At 43.7% G+C, this 17,022-nt stretch overlaps 1 long non-coding RNA gene across 8 annotated transcripts in view; it reads right to left on the bottom strand.

The window, feature by feature from the left end:
• Positions 1 to 17,022, bottom strand: part of LOC125112663 (uncharacterized) — a 413,145-nt gene that overhangs the window by 111,687 nt on the left and 284,436 nt on the right. For 7 of the 8 annotated variants that reach the window (XR_007131218.1, XR_007131217.1, XR_007131211.1 and 4 more), the window contains one exon: positions 10,666 to 10,776. The exons of the other annotated variant lie outside the window; for it this stretch is intronic. This is a non-coding gene — a long non-coding RNA (uncharacterized LOC125112663). The remainder of the gene's footprint in view (positions 1 to 10,665; positions 10,777 to 17,022) is intronic. 8 annotated transcript variants of the gene reach the window in all.

The raw sequence follows: 17,022 nt of genomic DNA on the forward strand, positions 1-17,022 counted from the left end.
CCACATTATAGGAATCTCCAGGAAAGCTTCTCTTCCTTTCTTCTTAGAAAACAGAACCAACTCACAGTGATTGCTCTAGAAAGAAGGAGTCACAGAGAAGACCAAGTTATTGCTGAACCCAAACCTATAAATTTTATACTTTTTTAAAATATAAAATGAACGTGTCTATTCAATGTCTGAGACCAATCCGATCCCTGCAGCAATTCTTATGTCGGATGATCTGACGACGAATTTGACCAAAAAAAGGTGAATTTTAATATAGTTGCATAGTAGTTACAACGCTGTTCAGTAACTTATTCGCAGTACTTTTCTAAACGTTTGAGCTCTTTCAGATGTTTTTAAATATAAAGAAGAAAAGAAATGGTAAGTTTAAAAGACACACATGTTCTTGCAAGTTCAGATAATCCCCACTGGGGAAGTGTTTAAGTAATTGATTTTGAGTAACTTTGGCCTGAAAGTGAAATCTTGCTGTTTTCCCAAGTAATCTGGGGACTGAATGGGAATGCAGATGGTGTGATGGAAAATTTTAAAGACTTCACCCAAAATGCTCTATGTTTTTATTTCACCTTGTTGACTTGAACAAAATAAATCTCCATGTCTGTAATTTCAAGAAGCATCTGTTTCTTGTGGATATACAAGGTCTAAAAATGTAGAGCATATGTTGTACCAAGAAATATGCCCACAGTGAAGTCAGGTAAACCTCAGGCAGAGCTACCTCCAAGGGCTTCTGCCTGCAAGGCTGCCCATACAGAGCTTAGGAAAGACCACATTCACGCCAGATGCTGCGAGTGTCACAATTCCTACTCTCCTGGATTTGGCTCTGTTGTCCTTTCTTGTTTTCATGAGGGAATGAGGAAGAAGGAACTCATGGTCTGGGTCTGTACTCAGTCAAGGCTGCTTTCTCAACCCCCAACCAAGATTTCCTCTGTGTTTCAAGTAATCGTTTGGCTACTTTGCAGACGGTATCTAGCAAATTGTTACTCTAACTGGTAGCTTCTTTTCCCTAACAAGTGACTTCTTGGGGGACTCATTTCTGCCCCTCCTAAGGGATGAGCCAGAGTCTCCACCGGCTGCATCATCAAAAGGGTGTAATCAAAACCATATTATTGCAAAGTGAAGTCTTTTGGGTTAGTTAACTTTCTCAACTCTACGTAATTCTTCCCTTAGTAGCCTACTCTCTGCGCATGTGGGGCTAACTGTTCATTTAATGGCATGACTGTAGGTATCTTCATTACATCAGTTATATTTTATATACAGAAAGAAAACATATCCCCTTTTGATCCCTGTGTTATAAAAGCCTCCCTGTTTTGTTTTTTTTTTCTATCTCCCCCAAATGACTGATGTGTTCAGAAAAAACACTGGAAATGCATCCTAGTAGAATCTTCCTTGATGTCAGATAAACACAGGCTGCAATTCAATTCAGTTGAAATAGCCACGCTTACCTCTCAAGGTACTACCTGTGTTTTTAACAGTAGCTCTCCTTCAAAATGTGGAATCACAGTCATAACATTGTCTATTTCATCTGTCCTGGGATTATCTAACAATTCCCAAAGTGGACTTTTAGGAATTCCTTTTTAAAATGCATTGATCCTTGATCTGCTTAATGGACCATCTTTGAGAGTGCTTCAGGGAAGAGGTGGGCAGGTGAATATCCTTTTCTCTCTACTTCTCACTCCAAATGAAGACTTGCCAGTCTTCTGCTCCAAAGAGAACTGCAAATTCCCCAAGTGTGTGGGCTGCTGACTTCACTTGTGCCACTTTATGGAAAGAAGAAAGTGCTGAGTGGAAATATTAGTTGATGGCTGCTATAACAGATGATCACACAGTAGTAGCTTAAAAATTAGTATCTGGTTCTGTAGGTCAGAGGTCTGAGTGGCCTTGATGGCGTCCTCTACTCAAAGTCTCCCAAGCTCAAAATTAAGACATCACCTGGCTGGACTCTTATTAGGAGGCTCTGGGAAGAATCCACTTCCAGGATCATTCAAGATGTTGGCAGAATCCAATTCCGGGTGGTTGTAGAACTGAGGTCCCTCTTTCCCAGCTGCCTATCAGGCAGGGGTCACCCTAGAGCCATCCTTGGTTCATGGGTCCCTTCTTCCATCCTCAAAGTCAGCAACAGTGCCTGGAGACCTCCGACAGGGCACCTTGGTGGGCTCCCCAGAGCCCCGCCTCTCCTGCCTTTCCGGAAGCTGCATCTCTCTGACGCCAGCAGGAGAAAGTTCTTCTTTTGCTTGCTTGGGCCACCTGCTGAACCCCAGATGATCTCCATTTTAAGTACACAACCCAAATTGCACCAACAGGGTCCCTCGCGCCATCTGAGATATAGCATATTCACAGGTTCCAGGTTTCAGGGAGCGGACATTTCTAAGGGGATGTTGTTCTGCCCAACACAGTGGGAGACGTTTTCTCTTTCTGTTAGTAGCATCGACATCGGGATACGAAAACATGAGAAAAGGAAAGTATTTTCTTCTGCTACTTGAGCTGCTGAGAGAAAAATACCCCCATGTAAACTGGTGACTCTGAGCGTCCTGAGGAAATTCTCATGATGACATTTTAAGACACATAAGTTCACTTCGCTAGTGATTTTTTGGGGGGGGGGGTCTTTTCTAGGGCTGCACCCGTGGCATATGGAGGTTCCCAGGGTGAGGGTCTAATCGGAGCTGTAGCTGCGGGCCTACACTACAGCCACAGCAACACAGGAGCTGAGCCGGGTCTTCGACCTACACCACAACTGACGGCAATGCTGGATCCTTAACCCACTGAGCAAGGCCAGGGATCGAACCTGCAACCTCATGGTTCCTAGTCAGATTTGTTAACCACTGAGCCATGATGGGAACTCCCCGCTAGTGATTTTTTTTTTACATAAAAATAAATTCCATAATGTTTTCTCTTAATAATACCTCTTCAGAAAATACTGTATTAAGATGAATTATTCTCTGGGGTGTTCGGAGGGATTTGAATCAACAGGGCTCTGTGAGGCTTTAGTAAGTAACATGTAGTTTTTGTTTGAGGGGTTATTCCTGATTCGAGAAGTCATTTTTATGCACCACCTTTGGGACTGGAAGACGGTGGAATCTGGGATCTGAGAAAATGCAGACTGGCTTTGAAGATGATGGCAACAAAAAGGGGCCTGTTGCTGGGTTCTCCCTCAACTCTCACCAAGCATCAAAAGATACACGCGTGGCTTAGGTGAAGGACACAGCTGAGCAAATGCTGGCCTGGAGTCCCTCACACAGGTGGGTCCAGGGCAGACAAATGGGTCAGCAGCCCTGGGGGGTCAGGCGGTGTGGCCAGTTCCGAGGAGGCGTCTGGAGCTGGGAGCTCCTGGGCCTTTATCTTCCTGCCGCCTCTACCCCCTTCCTACTGGGCGTGGACTCAGCAAGGATGCAGGTTTGGGTTCTAGGTCCTGACCTTCTCACTGTTCACTTAGGTAACTCCCTTTTATCTGCTCCTGTCCTACAGGACCTCAGACTTTTCTTTCTTTTTCTGCTTTTTAGGGCCACACCTGCTGTGGCATATGGAGGCTCCCAGGCTAGGGGTCGAATCAGAGCAACAGCTGTTGGCCTACACCACAGCCACAGCAATGAAGGCTCTGAGTCATATCTGCAACCTACACACAGCTCACGGCAACGCCGGATCTTTAACCCACCGAGGGAGGCCAGGGATCCGACCCGCAACCTCATGGTTCCTCGTTGGATTCGTTTCTGCTGCACCACGACGGGAACTCCAAGGACCTCAGACCTTTTCCATCGGCCTTCACCACGGGCTTCCGAGGGCCACGGCCACTAGGAGTACCATTCGGAAACAGAAGTAACGATTACATAGAACCCACCTCGGCACGTGCGTACTCAACATACATTATGGAACTTTGTTCCTTTTTCAAACTCTTCCCATAAGGCCATGAGAAAGATAGTTTGAAATTCCTCAGGATGTAAATTGCAATTCAGAGAGAATCTGCATCTCATTCAAAGTCACATGCACGTCAAACAGAACCGGTGTGGACTGAACCCAGAAGTGAACATGGTATGAGACGGCCTGGCATCCTTTCCTATCAACAATATTTGAGTAAACAGCTAGTTTTAAGTCAAGGAGGCGCCGTTAACTGACTGTTCTGTCCAATGGGAACACGACAGCTGATCCCTCCCTACTTACTAATTAGTTCCATGGACTTGGGCCTTTAAGGCATTTCCAAGATTCTGAGCGCTCTGTCCCCATAAATGTTCAGATACTGGTTCCAGCTGAGTTATTTTCCTGGACACCTTTGCAATGCCAAGGGTTAATCCAGTCCTCTGTTTGCCGCACGGACACCTTCCTGCAGGGCAGTGAGCTCATGTCCCCTCCGCCCCAAAGCCTCCCCTCCTCCCAGGAGAGAGCCTCAGCAACACGGAGATGAACTGGGAGCTAAACACAGGCGTCTTGCCAAACCTGAGTGATAAGCACTGGTTTTGATGGAACACTTAGAAATCGTTTCAACTTTTCCAGACCTCATGCAGTTAAAGGATGTGGGAGTGGGAGGGCTTCTTGTGGGTTATACAAATAGCCTCACTCTGGCAGCTTCTTTTAAGCTAAGATTAGAAAGAGTTACTCCAACTGGGGGGAGGGGGTCCCCGTCATGTCGGACTTACTGTCATACGAGCTGTCTTTGCTCTTAAACTTGGTGGTTTCCATTGGTTTGTTGGGAAGCTGACAAAAGCTGGCTTATTTCTGTGAGTCTATTAGAAAATACCCCATTTCTCTAGGGAAACTGTCCTGGTAACTGCACAACCTTTGACCACTGTGTCAGGAGACCCTCTCACGTTTGACTTTCTGTTTACCTGGGGGCCGTGCTAAGAAGTGAGGCTGACAAACTCCAGTTCAATTGTGCAGATGAGGATGCTGGGCTGGAAACGCTTTTTTGAGAGGTCTTCATGACAAGACTCTTTTTGAGAAAGATCTGCTGGTGTATTTTTTTTTAAGGGTTATTCGCTTCGGTTGCTGCTGGTGGTGGTGGAAGGAGCCATAACTAACGAAGGTATGAGGCTACTCCTGATTTGTAAAGGAGAGTCTGAAGAGGGTGGGAGATACAGGCCCGCATTTTAAAAGGATTACCTGAGCTCCACCCATTACCAGCCCTTTGAGGAAAACAATAAGATTCTTCACACGTGGGCAAAGCCCAGGCTTGACTGTGCTCGGACCTGAATGTTTGTGCTTCCCCCCCCCCCCAATCCATATGTTGACATCCTAACCCCCCACATGATGGTGTTAGGAGTTAGACCTTTTGAGAGGTGCTTACATCACAAGGGGGGAGCTTCCCCGAGGCAATGTGGTCTAAGGAGGGGGAAGCTGTGACCAAGTGCAGGCCGGGTCATTCTTTAGCCGCCTGATCTGGATGGCACCGCTGAGGTGGTCTGAGCCTGAGCTTTACTCGTCTGTAAAGTGAGACTAATAAGACTTACTGTGCGTATTAAATGAGGCACTCTCCATGGAGCAGGGCGCATGCTCTGGTCCGGGGGCGGCGCTCCCTGCACCTGTCCTTTATTCACATTCACGGGCAAAAAGGAGCTGACCAAATCCTATGTGGAGAATGAACTGGAACAGACTCCAGGCGATTGGTAAGATGTTCTTACACATGCAGACAGACACATACACACAGAGTGTACAGCAGGATGGAGACCTGAGAATCTGAATGATCTTTTATCCAATGACAGTAAGCCCAATATAAAAAAAAAAGTGACACAGCTACATCGTTTACTTTGGAAAGTCACTTAAGGCTAAAGTGTCACCACTATGGTGATAATTTTGCCTTGCGTCATAGAGATCTGTAGGTGTGTCCAAGGGCAGATGATTGGATCAGGAAGATGTGGTGTATATACACAATGGAATACTACTCAGCCATAAAAAAGAATGACATAATGCCATTTGTAGCAACATGGATGGAACTAGAGACTCTCACCCTGAGTGAAGTAAGTCACTACATGATATCACTTATATCTGGAATCGAATATATAGCACAAATAAACCTTTCCACAGAAAAGAAACTCAGGGACTTGGAAAACAGACTTGTGGTTGCCAAGCAGGAGGTGGAGGGAGTAGGAAGGACTGGGGAGTCTGAGTTACTAGATGCAAACTATTGCATTTGGAATGGATAAGCATTGAGATCCTGCTGTAGAGCCCAGGGAACTATGTCTGGTTACTTGTGACAGAGCATGATAATATGAGAAAAAAGAATGTATACATGTATGTGTGACTGGGTCACCTTGCGGTACAGCAGAAAATTGACAGAACACTGTAAACCAACTATAATGGAAAAAGTGAAAATAATTTTTAAAAAAAGTGTCTAAGGGACTTAATTTTTCCAGGAAGTGTTGGAAAAAGATGCACAAATAAACTTGTCTCTCTGTCCCAGGCTGTGGCCTTCTCTCTTCATCAAAGCAAGAATGGTCAGCTTGAAATCTATATGTACATTCCAGCTCTTTTTCAGGAATAAGTGGCGAGGCGTTTGGGCCCCCAGCCGGCCTGCCTGCCAGACTTAGATACTACCTCCCATTAGGGGATTCTGCCCAAGTTAATAATTTACATAACAGAGGAGGAAAACTAAAGCTTAGCCCCAAACAGCCCCCTCCCATGCCCACCCCCACCTCTCCTGCCATAAAGCTGATATAGCAACTGGGATTAAAATGTAACCTGAACCAAGAGGGTTTTTGCACATAAGCTGAAAGCTGCCATTTAAGGTTTTTCAATGGCACCAACTGGATTAGATCTGCTCTGGAGACAGGCGTCTTTTGACAATCCCTGGGAACTGTGTCTGCTTACTGGAAGGCAGTGTGGCTGCGTGCAAAGTCCATTAAAAAGCTAAATGCGTAAAAGACAGTGGTTTGACACGATCTATACGAGGCAGTTCCCAAACAACCTGGCTTTCTTTATCAGCGTTTTACGCCGAGAAGTGGCAGCTCCTGTAGGGACCTGAAACTCGAGTCTGAAAATGAAGGAATTAAAACAACCAAATTAAGGCCTGACTGGGGAGGAAGAGAAATTCTATACTTGCTCTAGACGTTTCTATGAATAATAATTCAATCCTTTGCAGGACTTTGGGAAAAAATGAAGTCCTTTATATGGGTGTGTGTGTGTGTGTGTGTGTGTGTGTGTGTGCGATGTTAAAATCTTAGGTACTTACAATCTTACAACTTGTGTCATTTCTCACAACTGTATCCCTTTTTCACAAATATCAGGTGAGTAATACCTTTATTATCAGGGGAACCAGTGATGCTTGAGCTGAAGTTGCTAACCATGATGCTGATTGGTTTTGTTTCTGAGGATATGATGCTTGCCTGTATTCACCTGCAGGCTCAAGGCCCTGGACCAGGTGCCCCCCAATACTCCATATTTTAGAGATTCTTCATAGGTAGAGCTTATTCGGCAAGAGCTGTAATAAACTGCCCTTGAAAAGATGCCATTCATTTTGTGGAAAGAAGAAAGTCTAGAATGAGTTAATTATTTACCGAGTGCTTTTTAAATATCACAGAGGTGGGCCACTTCTAGTTCTTTTTCAAATCTACCTCACAATTATCCTGGGGATAAACCATTACCTACGTGTGGCAAGAGCTTACAAGAACTTAAAAAAATTCTTTTTATAGCTGCACCTGCAACACATAGAAGTTCCCAGGCTAGGGGTCAAATCGGACCTGCTGCTAATCCACTGAGTGAGGCCAGGGAATCGAACTCGCATCCTCACAGGCACTACGTCAGTTCCTTAACCCGCTGAGCCACAACAGGAACTCCATAATGATCTTAATCAGTTATTCTGCTTTCAAAGGATAACTTGGCAATACTTTAGTTCATGTATTCAATTCATTTCTTTTCATTTACAATCTTCTACTTCTCATAATGCTGCGTAGCCTGTCTTAAATCGATTGTTACTGTTTCTTATAAAATCTGATTCTCAATACTAAACTAAAATAAAACTTTTTAAAAACTGTAAGCACTCCAGTAAATCTTTTGGCTGGTGTTTTATGATGTTCCTGGTCATCTGTGATTTTCTGTACATCAGTTTTCTTATCTCGGAGCCCAAGGCTCAACTTTGGTAACTTTAAGCCTAGAACAATGCAAACTGATATTCCATTCAGTTTTGTTCTTTCACATTTTCTAGTTAGTTCTTTTCCTATTATGCAATATGGTTAGCAAATCTGAGACTCCATAGCCATGCGGAACTATATTATTTTATTCTAGTAGCTTTTTAAAACTTTTATTTGTTTGTTTGTTTGTTTGTTTGTTTTGCTTTTTAGGGCCACACTTGCAGTATGGGGAAGTTCCCAAGCTAGGGGTCACATTGGAGCTGTAGCTGCCAGCCTATACCACAGCCACAGCAATGTGGGATCCAATCCACGCCTGCAACCTCCAGCACAGCTCGGGGCAACGCCGGATCCTTAACGCACTGAGGAAGGTGGAGGATCAAACCCACATCCTCTTGGAAACTAGTCGGGTTCGTTACTGCTGAGCCAGAATGGGAACTCCCTAACCTAAATTTTTTTTTTTAATTTATTACAGCCCCCGAAAGGGTGCCTAATGTTGCTGCATTCCATCAATGCCTGGTGATAAGCACTAATGCAGCCTTTCCTGCAAGACTTGCCTTATTTTTGACTCCTATTTTGCAGGAAGCCAAATGCTTAAGCAGAGAGCTAATGGTGTTGCTACTCCGAATGTATGGACTTTAGTTTAAATTTTCCCAATTGACACTATTTTGCTTTTAAGTTGCTACTTAAATACTAAGACCTCTGTTTCTCCCCCTGAATAAAATGAATAGTACACTGGTCTTATCTACTTCAGAGTCGCCGCAAAGTTATTTGAAAGCTTCAGAGTGAGTTACTATAAGAGATTCTATTTTCCTAGAAAACTGGCTTTCCATTTTCAGTTTTTACATTGGCATATAAAGCAATCAGTGCCTGATGGCTGTTTATGTAAACACCTGTGAGTTGGGGAGGAGGGACATTTACACAGAAGAGAAAGGAAAAAGAAAATCTTAAATTTTCCTAGTTCAGTGAATTGCTAGAGTTCAGGATTAGCACGTAGCTCTACTCAGGCCAAACTGGTGCAAAGAGAAGGAATAACCATTCGGCATTTCTCATGGGCACTAACTGCATGAAAGCCACTCACCCAACACGAGGCATTGTTTTCTCCAGGAATGGGGTCTGCATTTTGGAAATAAAACATGCAAATACAGAAAGTTTCAAACGATGGGAAAGGGGGGAACAAACTGGGAGATGATCAAAATGTCATTGATCGGCAATTCTGGAAGCTGCAGTTTTCATTCCCCAAAGGAGAACCACGACCAGCAGGCACGTCCCCCACTGTTGTCCTGGCCAGACCCAACGTCCTGGCACCTGGCACTCTTGATGGTGGAAACTCAACTGTGGAAACAGTGGTGACGCCAGCACAGGTCTGGGTAGGTGCATTCTACCCCATTCCATTCCATTCCATTCCACTACCTTCTCTCCTCTCTCCCAGCCCCCACACTGGCAGGCACATCTCTCTCTTACACACGCCAAACGGAGTAGCTGGCACATCTGGGACCCACAGTCTGTCGTGAAACTCTTTGGAAGAGTATCGTCATCGTCGCGTTACTCTCCAGCCCGTTCACCACCACCACCCCTGACAGGTCCATAGTATCCTTTGGAGTTTACCAAGTTCTTTCCTATGAAATGCTTATGACAAATTTGCATGGCGGGTAATGCTATTATTCCTGATTTAACTGATGCAAAAAGGGATGGATTTCCAGTTAAAAGAACTTAGCTTAAGCTGAGGCCCAGCACCCATGAATCAACCACCTCTTTGCAGCAGGAACCGCGCCTGGGGCTGGGATTTCTCTGACCTGAAAAGCAGCTCCTGTCCCCCAGAGTCTGCGAGCTGCCTCCCCCTCTTTTCACAACTCAGTTTGTGTGCTTAAACCAATGGTTCTCACCCTTGTGCCCCAGGACCTCAAGCTATTCACAAAGGTAGAGACAGGGTGTGTCAGGTTATTGTCGATACTTCAAAATTCTAAGCTTTACCCTGGAAAAGGAACCATAATTCTGGAAAAGATCACGCAGGTGAACTCACATACGGAAGAGACCGCGGGACCTAACTCACATGTGAAATTGACTTTTCTAAGGTCTGATTTTGCGGGGAGACCTTCTATTTGGCCAGAAGAAAGAGCGCTTCATGTATCACAGGGCATACGCTCGGGGCTTCCTTTCACGTGCCTGTCCGATTTTTGCTACGCTCTGTCCAGCTCACCAGGTCCCCAGTGCTAAGATTCCCCAGACAGCACTTTCCCAACCTGCCAAAAACCCTGGTGGTGTCATAAGTCTGCCTGCTGCACACCAGCTACGTCATTCTCAATTCTGCTTTCAATTCCAACACAAACGAGTCTGCAGATCTGAATACTAGTCCTCAGGGTCTGCCAGGGATTTCTATGTAGGGAAGATGAGAGGCTTCTGCAGACCAAGGAGTTTGTTGAAAAATATTCATCAAAGGTCCACAGATATCTATTCCCCAGTTTCTCTTTAAGGGAAAAGTCTTCTACTTGCCGAAATCTATAGTGTGACTGGTGGGGTCTGGGGGTGGGGATATGAAGGCGCACTTGGCCCAGGTTGAGACTGCAGGACCAAAAAAAAGACCCACCGCCCCCCCAGTCCTAGCCCCACCACTGACCTGAGCGGGCTCCAGCCACAGCACGCACAATAGCCAAAGCAGTTCACCTGTCCTCCCGCTGGACCCCATGGACGTGTCAGGTCTTAGTTAGAGAGATGAAGGCATCGGCTCCTGCGGAGTCAAATTGGAGTCACTCATGGGAGTCAACAAATGTTTCAGCCATAATGAAGTCGCTTCCTTGTCAGCTTTTAGTCAGTGGTTCCCATCACTGGCAAGGAAAGCCACCATGGGGAAAGGAGGTCCACCCTGCGGGGGGGGGCCTGGTCCTGCCAATCCCAGGCTGCTTATAAAAGTTAATGTGAGGCAATAACAGCAGAGCTGGCTCACAAAAGACCCCACAAGAGGCTTTCTTCCCTGCTGCTCTGCTGAGGCCACTGGCCTCCGGGAGCAACCCCAGCAGCTGGACTTAGCTGGCTGCTTAAAGGTTTCTGAGTCTAGGACTGTCCCCTTCTTTGCCACCCAAATGCTCACTGCAGAACACGAGGCCAAGAAAAATGAATCGTACAGGAGGACCGCCTCCTCCCTGGCCTTGTGCAGTCTGATGACGTTACCAGGCCTTAACGTTACACTGTCATCAACTCTTTAGTATCTAAGGTCCCCTATTGTGCGACTAAAGAATATACAATTATCCAGAGGGCGAATGAAGTCCCCGGCCACTCTCTTCTACAAAAGCCAGAACAAAGAAAACGGGCTCTTCTTGATAGGTAGGGTAGTTTTTCCTTCTATTTCTTGACAGTATGAGAAAAATCCAAACAGTCATGAAAAAGAGAATAAGATTCTGCAAGGAAAACAGTATCTTACTAACTTTGATTATTCATTTTTAAGATTGACTCTCTGAGCAACTCTCAAATACACAGCACAGTATTATTAACCAGAGTCCCCGCGCTGCACATTCCACCCCCGGGACTGTTTTATCTTAGAGCTGCGAGCTCGTACCTTCAGACCATCCTCACCTGTTTCACCCACCCCTCACCCCTCTGTCTCTGGCAACCACCACGGTGTGTTCTTTGTATCTATGCATTCAGGTTTCTTATTGTTCCTTTTTTTTCCTTTTCTTTTTTTTTAGGGCTGCACCTGCAGCATATGAAAGTTCTCAGGCTAGGGATCCAATCGGAGTTACAGCTGCCAGCCTTCGCCACAGCCACGGCCACAGCAACATGGGATCCAAGCCGCGACTTTGACCTACACCACAGCTCATGGCAAGGCCAGAGTCTTAACCCACTGAGGGAGGCCAGGGATTGAACCTGCATCCTCATGGATACTAGCTGGATGCATTTCTGCTGCGCCACAATGGGAACTTCCTTCATTTCCTCTGGATCAATACCAAGAAGTGGACTTGCTGAATCATGTGGTAGTTCTCTTTTTAATTTTTTGAGGAACCTCCTTCCACACTGGGTGTTGTTGGATAAACAGAAAAGGTTATAGATTTTGAGGAAGTTCAATTTATTAATTATTTGTCCTAGAAATCTTTGTCTAGTTAAGTTTTCAAATCTATTCTATTTTTTTTCTAGAAGCCTCCAGAAATATTTAAATTTAACAACCAACTCTGAAAACTCAATTGCAAAATACAGCTGCTTCTAAAAGTTGAGATGCCCATGTGAAATTTTGTGGGTTTTTTCTCTTTTTAGGGCTGCACCTGTGGTAAATTATGTTTACAGCTGCTGAATATTAATTACTACCCACAATTAGGCAGCATGAAGAATAAAACACACAACAGAGGCTCTGGCGACTCACCTATTTTGCCACTTACATGCAGGTCAGTACACATGTATGTATCTGCACACATATGGAAGTTCACAGGCTCGGGGTTGAATCAGAATTGCAGCCTCTGGCTTGTGCCACAGCCACAGCAACGCAGGGTCTGAGCCACATCTGTGCCCTACACCACAGCTCATGGCAACACAAGATCCTTAACCCACTGAGCGAGGCCAGAGAGCGAACCCACATCCTTATGGGTCCCAGTCACATTTGTCACCTCGTCTGAGCCACAACGGGCGCTCCTAAAGCGAAGTCTTAATGCGCAAAGAGTGTGGGGCATCCTCATAGCTTAGTGGGTCCTGGAGCATCATCATTCCCAGCACGAGCAGTGTGAGGAGTTTCAAGGCTCTCGGTTTGGTGTTATTTTTGGAGATGACTTGGGTTTCTGTAGTCTTGGCTTCCTCGAGGATCAGAGTCATGCTTTGTAGCAAAGGCTGCCAAGCTAAACTTTTCTCTGGGTGAGAAAGCACGTGTTTACCCACGTGCAAACCTGAGCTTTAGTGTCTTGCTGTAATTGCATCTGTAAAACCTCTTCCTCAAATATTACTCTTTGCCTCCGTGGAAAAACAGCATCTTTAGCAAAAAAAAAGGACAAGTGGGCAAAGGTTTCCCCCACACCACCAAAAGGGTAACGTTTTAAAATGGAAGTGGCTCATGTAACCTACTTTTCTTTGGTTTTAAAATAACAGCTCCTAGATTTGCATTTGTTTTTCATTCTTGGCCCTGTGACCCCTGCTCCTGTTTTACTTGATAAATTCCATCTCGCCTTGCACAGGCAACCATTCAATCTGGAGCGTTTTTCTAACTGTTTCATCAAAATGAGTTTAGGTGAGTTACCAGTTCTCTAGACTGGGACCTTTGTCTTGAGAAAGAGAAAAGTATCTCTCAATAATAGTTTACTCCTTGAATTTCCCAGATTAAATTACATTTACCGCTGTTGAATATTAATTACTACCCACAATTAGGCAGCATGTAGAATACAACGCACACCAGAGGCTCTGGCAATTCACCTATTTTGCCACTTAAATGCAGGTCAGGACACATGCATGGGTGGGTATGCACAGGTCTTACACGAATGAATATAGAGGAAAGTCACTGTTTGAAAACAAAGAAGTGATTATGTCCACGGAGAATTATTGCCAGAAAGACAAGGAGAGAAATTGTTATGTTATTTGGATGAATGAGAAAAAGAACAGCTCCACAGAAAGATTTTAGGATCCTGGACAGAGTGCTGGTGGATACATGACAAATAGAAGTCATTCTGCATAAATCACACAAACACTGATGAAGCACATTTTGTGTTAGTTTTCAACATATGAGTTCTCATTAATCTTATTTTTGTCTTAATCACAAAAGAATTACATGCTTATTGTAACATTTCAAGCAATATAGAAATGCATAAGGTAAAAAAATTGGTGGCTATTTTCCCTAATAGTTCCATCCCTGAGGAAACCAATGTCAATACTCTGATATGTATTCCTTTATACAAACATGTACACACAGAATTCATTATGTTTTGCTTTTTTCTTTAAAATAGAAGTTGAATCACATTATGTGTGTATTATAATAAAATATGCTTTTGTCACTTAATATTGAATCAAAAACTTTTTAGGGGTGTGTGTGTGTGTGTATAGATATGAATTATTGTTTTTAATAGCAGCATAAAAATGAATTTACTCACTGTATTAGTCTGTTAGGGTTTCCATAACAAAATACCATGCATTGGATAGCTCAAACAACAGAACTTTGTTTTTCTTTTGTCTTTTTAGGGCTGCACCCATGGCATACGGAGGTTCCCATGCTAGGGGTTGAATCGGAGCTGCAACTGCCAGCCTACACCACAGCCACAGCCACGCCAGATCCGAGCCATGTCTGCGACCTACACCACAGCTCATGGCAACGCCAGATCCTTAACCCACTGAGTGAGGCCAGGGACCAAACCCACGCCCTTATGGATACTATTTGGGTTCGTTAACCACTGAACCCTGATGGGACCTTCTTAAACAACAGAATTTGGTTTTCTCACAGTCTTGGAGGCTCCAAGTCCAAGATCAAGGTCCTGGTCCAGCTGGTTTCTAGTAAGACCTCTTACCATACCCTCACGTGGCCTTTCCACTCTGTACGCATGTTCCTGTTAACCTCTTCTTCTTCATAGGACACCAATCCTACTGGATTAGGGCCCCACACTTAGGACCGTGTTTAACCCTAACTTCCTAAAATCCCTGTCTTGATACAGTCACATTGGGAGTTAAGAGTCAACCTAGGAATCTTGGAAGCCATATTTCTGTCTGTTATACTTACCAATTCCTCTACTGTTTGACATATCTGGTTTGTTTATTGATCAATTTCATTGCACCTTTCCAAATCTTACTTTTTATAAAAATTGTTTGCATTCATCATACAAATATATAACACAAAAAATGCAATGGATAGAGGGGAAATACAATTACCCAAATTCCTCCACGCCAAAATAACCACTGTTACTCTCTGGTAAACATCATCCTAAATAGATCCATGCAAATAGATAGAAGGACAGGTGGGTAGGTAGGTAGGTAGATAATTGGATGGGTAGATAGAAAGATAGGCAATTCTACACAAAAGCACATGCATGCTATTTTCATGGAAAATGCTAGATTTACTATTACTCAAACTTAATGAAAAAACAGTGAAAATAAATCAATGAAATTTTTAATGTTGTTTCTTCACATCAGTAAGCAGAATTCCTAAGACATTATTCAGATTTTCAAACTTGTCTGAAAAACATTAAATGGCTTTGGCCATTAATGCTTAATTACAAATTTCAGCCTTATATGATATTTATCAATCCCTGATGAATGAAAGCGACTCATGCTCTTAGACTTTCAACACCCATGTTCATTCCACTATATCATTAGATATTCCTTATCAAGATTTGTAAAATTCTAGAGTTCCCATTGTAGCTGAGCAGTAATGAATCCGACTAGTATCCATGAGGAGGAAGGTTCAATCCCTGGACCTGCTCAGTAGGTTAAGGGTCCAACATTCCTATGAGCTGCAGTGTAGGTCATAGACATGGCTCAGATCTAGCACTGCTGTGGCTGTGGTGTAGGCTGGCAGCTGCAGCTCTGATTCAACCCCTAGCCTGGGAACTTCCATATGTCACAGGTGCGGCCCTAAAAAGAAAAAAAATATTATAAAATTTATATCCAGCTCTGAATCTATATTTCCACATTCACTTAGGTCCAATATAAAAAGCAGTCATCCATTGCTCACTAACAGTATTTTTGTTAGGGCTTCTCCAATCTTGAATTCTTTATCTTAACCTTAGAGAGCAGGAATTTATCTTCAAGGATGTTTATCAAGACATGCTTGGCATTCACTGAGTTCCTGCATGTCTGAGGATCTACGTCTTTTGAAGAAAATCTGAGCTGATGTAAAATTTCTGGGTCACACTTTCTTCCCTGTATAAATTTGTTGTTCCTGTATCTCTTGGCATCCCGGAGTCTGGTGAAGATTTGTTTCCTCTCCTTTACATACCCAGTTTTCGCCACTCTGTTACTCAGGTGCCTGCTTCTATGTTTACTCTTACTATTTGGTAACTACAACAGCATATATGCAAGTGTTGAGCAATAGTTGTTTTTCCCAGCTCATACTCCCTCCATAGTTAACCACCCAATTTTTAAGAGTTTATGTATACTTTTTATGCCCCTTCTTATCTCTCTTCTTGAATAGTGGTGTACTCTGTATATGTTCTCCAACCTTGTTTTGTTTTTTTGTTTTTGGTTTTTTTTTTGGTTTTTAGGGCCACACCCGCAGCATATGGAAGTTTCCAGGCTAGGGGTTGAATCTGAGCTGCAGCTGCTGGCCTACACCACAGCCACAGCAATGCCAGATTCGAGCCACATCTGCAAACTACACCACAGCTCACAGCATTGCCGGATCCTTAACCCACTGAGTGAGGCCAAATCCTTATGGCTACTAATTGGGTCTGTTACTGCTGAGCTACAACAGGAACTCCAACCTTGATTTTTTTTTTTTAATTTAACAATATAGCCTAGAGATTATTCTACTGCAGTATGAAGAGATAGTCATCATTCTTTTAGAAATTAAAAAGAAAATTAGTAAGGTATAATGAACCAAGCAGTAAGCCACATATATTTAGAATGTTTGCATTTTCCAGAAATTTGTATAAATGGAATCATACATTACATACTCTTTTTTTTTCTGGTTCCTTCCAGTCAGAATAATTATTTTTAGGGTCAGCTTGTAGCTTATGCATCAACAGTTGGCTTATTTTTATTGTTGAGTAATATTCAACTGTATGTGTATACCATATATATATATATATATATGGTATACACATGTATATTTTTTCAGCCGCACCTGCAGCATATAGAAATTCTCAGTCCAGAGGTCAAGTTGGAGCTGCAGTTGCGAACTGCATCACAGCCACAGCAACACCAGATCCTTAACCCACTGAGAGAGACCAAGGATCAAACCCGCATCCTCATAAAGACAACGTTGGGTCCTTAACCCACTGAGCCACAACAGGAACTCCCACGAGTTATTTATAAATTCACCTTTTGATAGACAGGTTGTTTTTCGTTTTGATCATTACAA

This window comes from Phacochoerus africanus, chromosome 12 (genome assembly GCF_016906955.1).
Source record: "Phacochoerus africanus isolate WHEZ1 chromosome 12, ROS_Pafr_v1, whole genome shotgun sequence".
NCBI classification, from domain to species: Eukaryota; Metazoa; Chordata; class Mammalia; order Artiodactyla; family Suidae; genus Phacochoerus; species Phacochoerus africanus.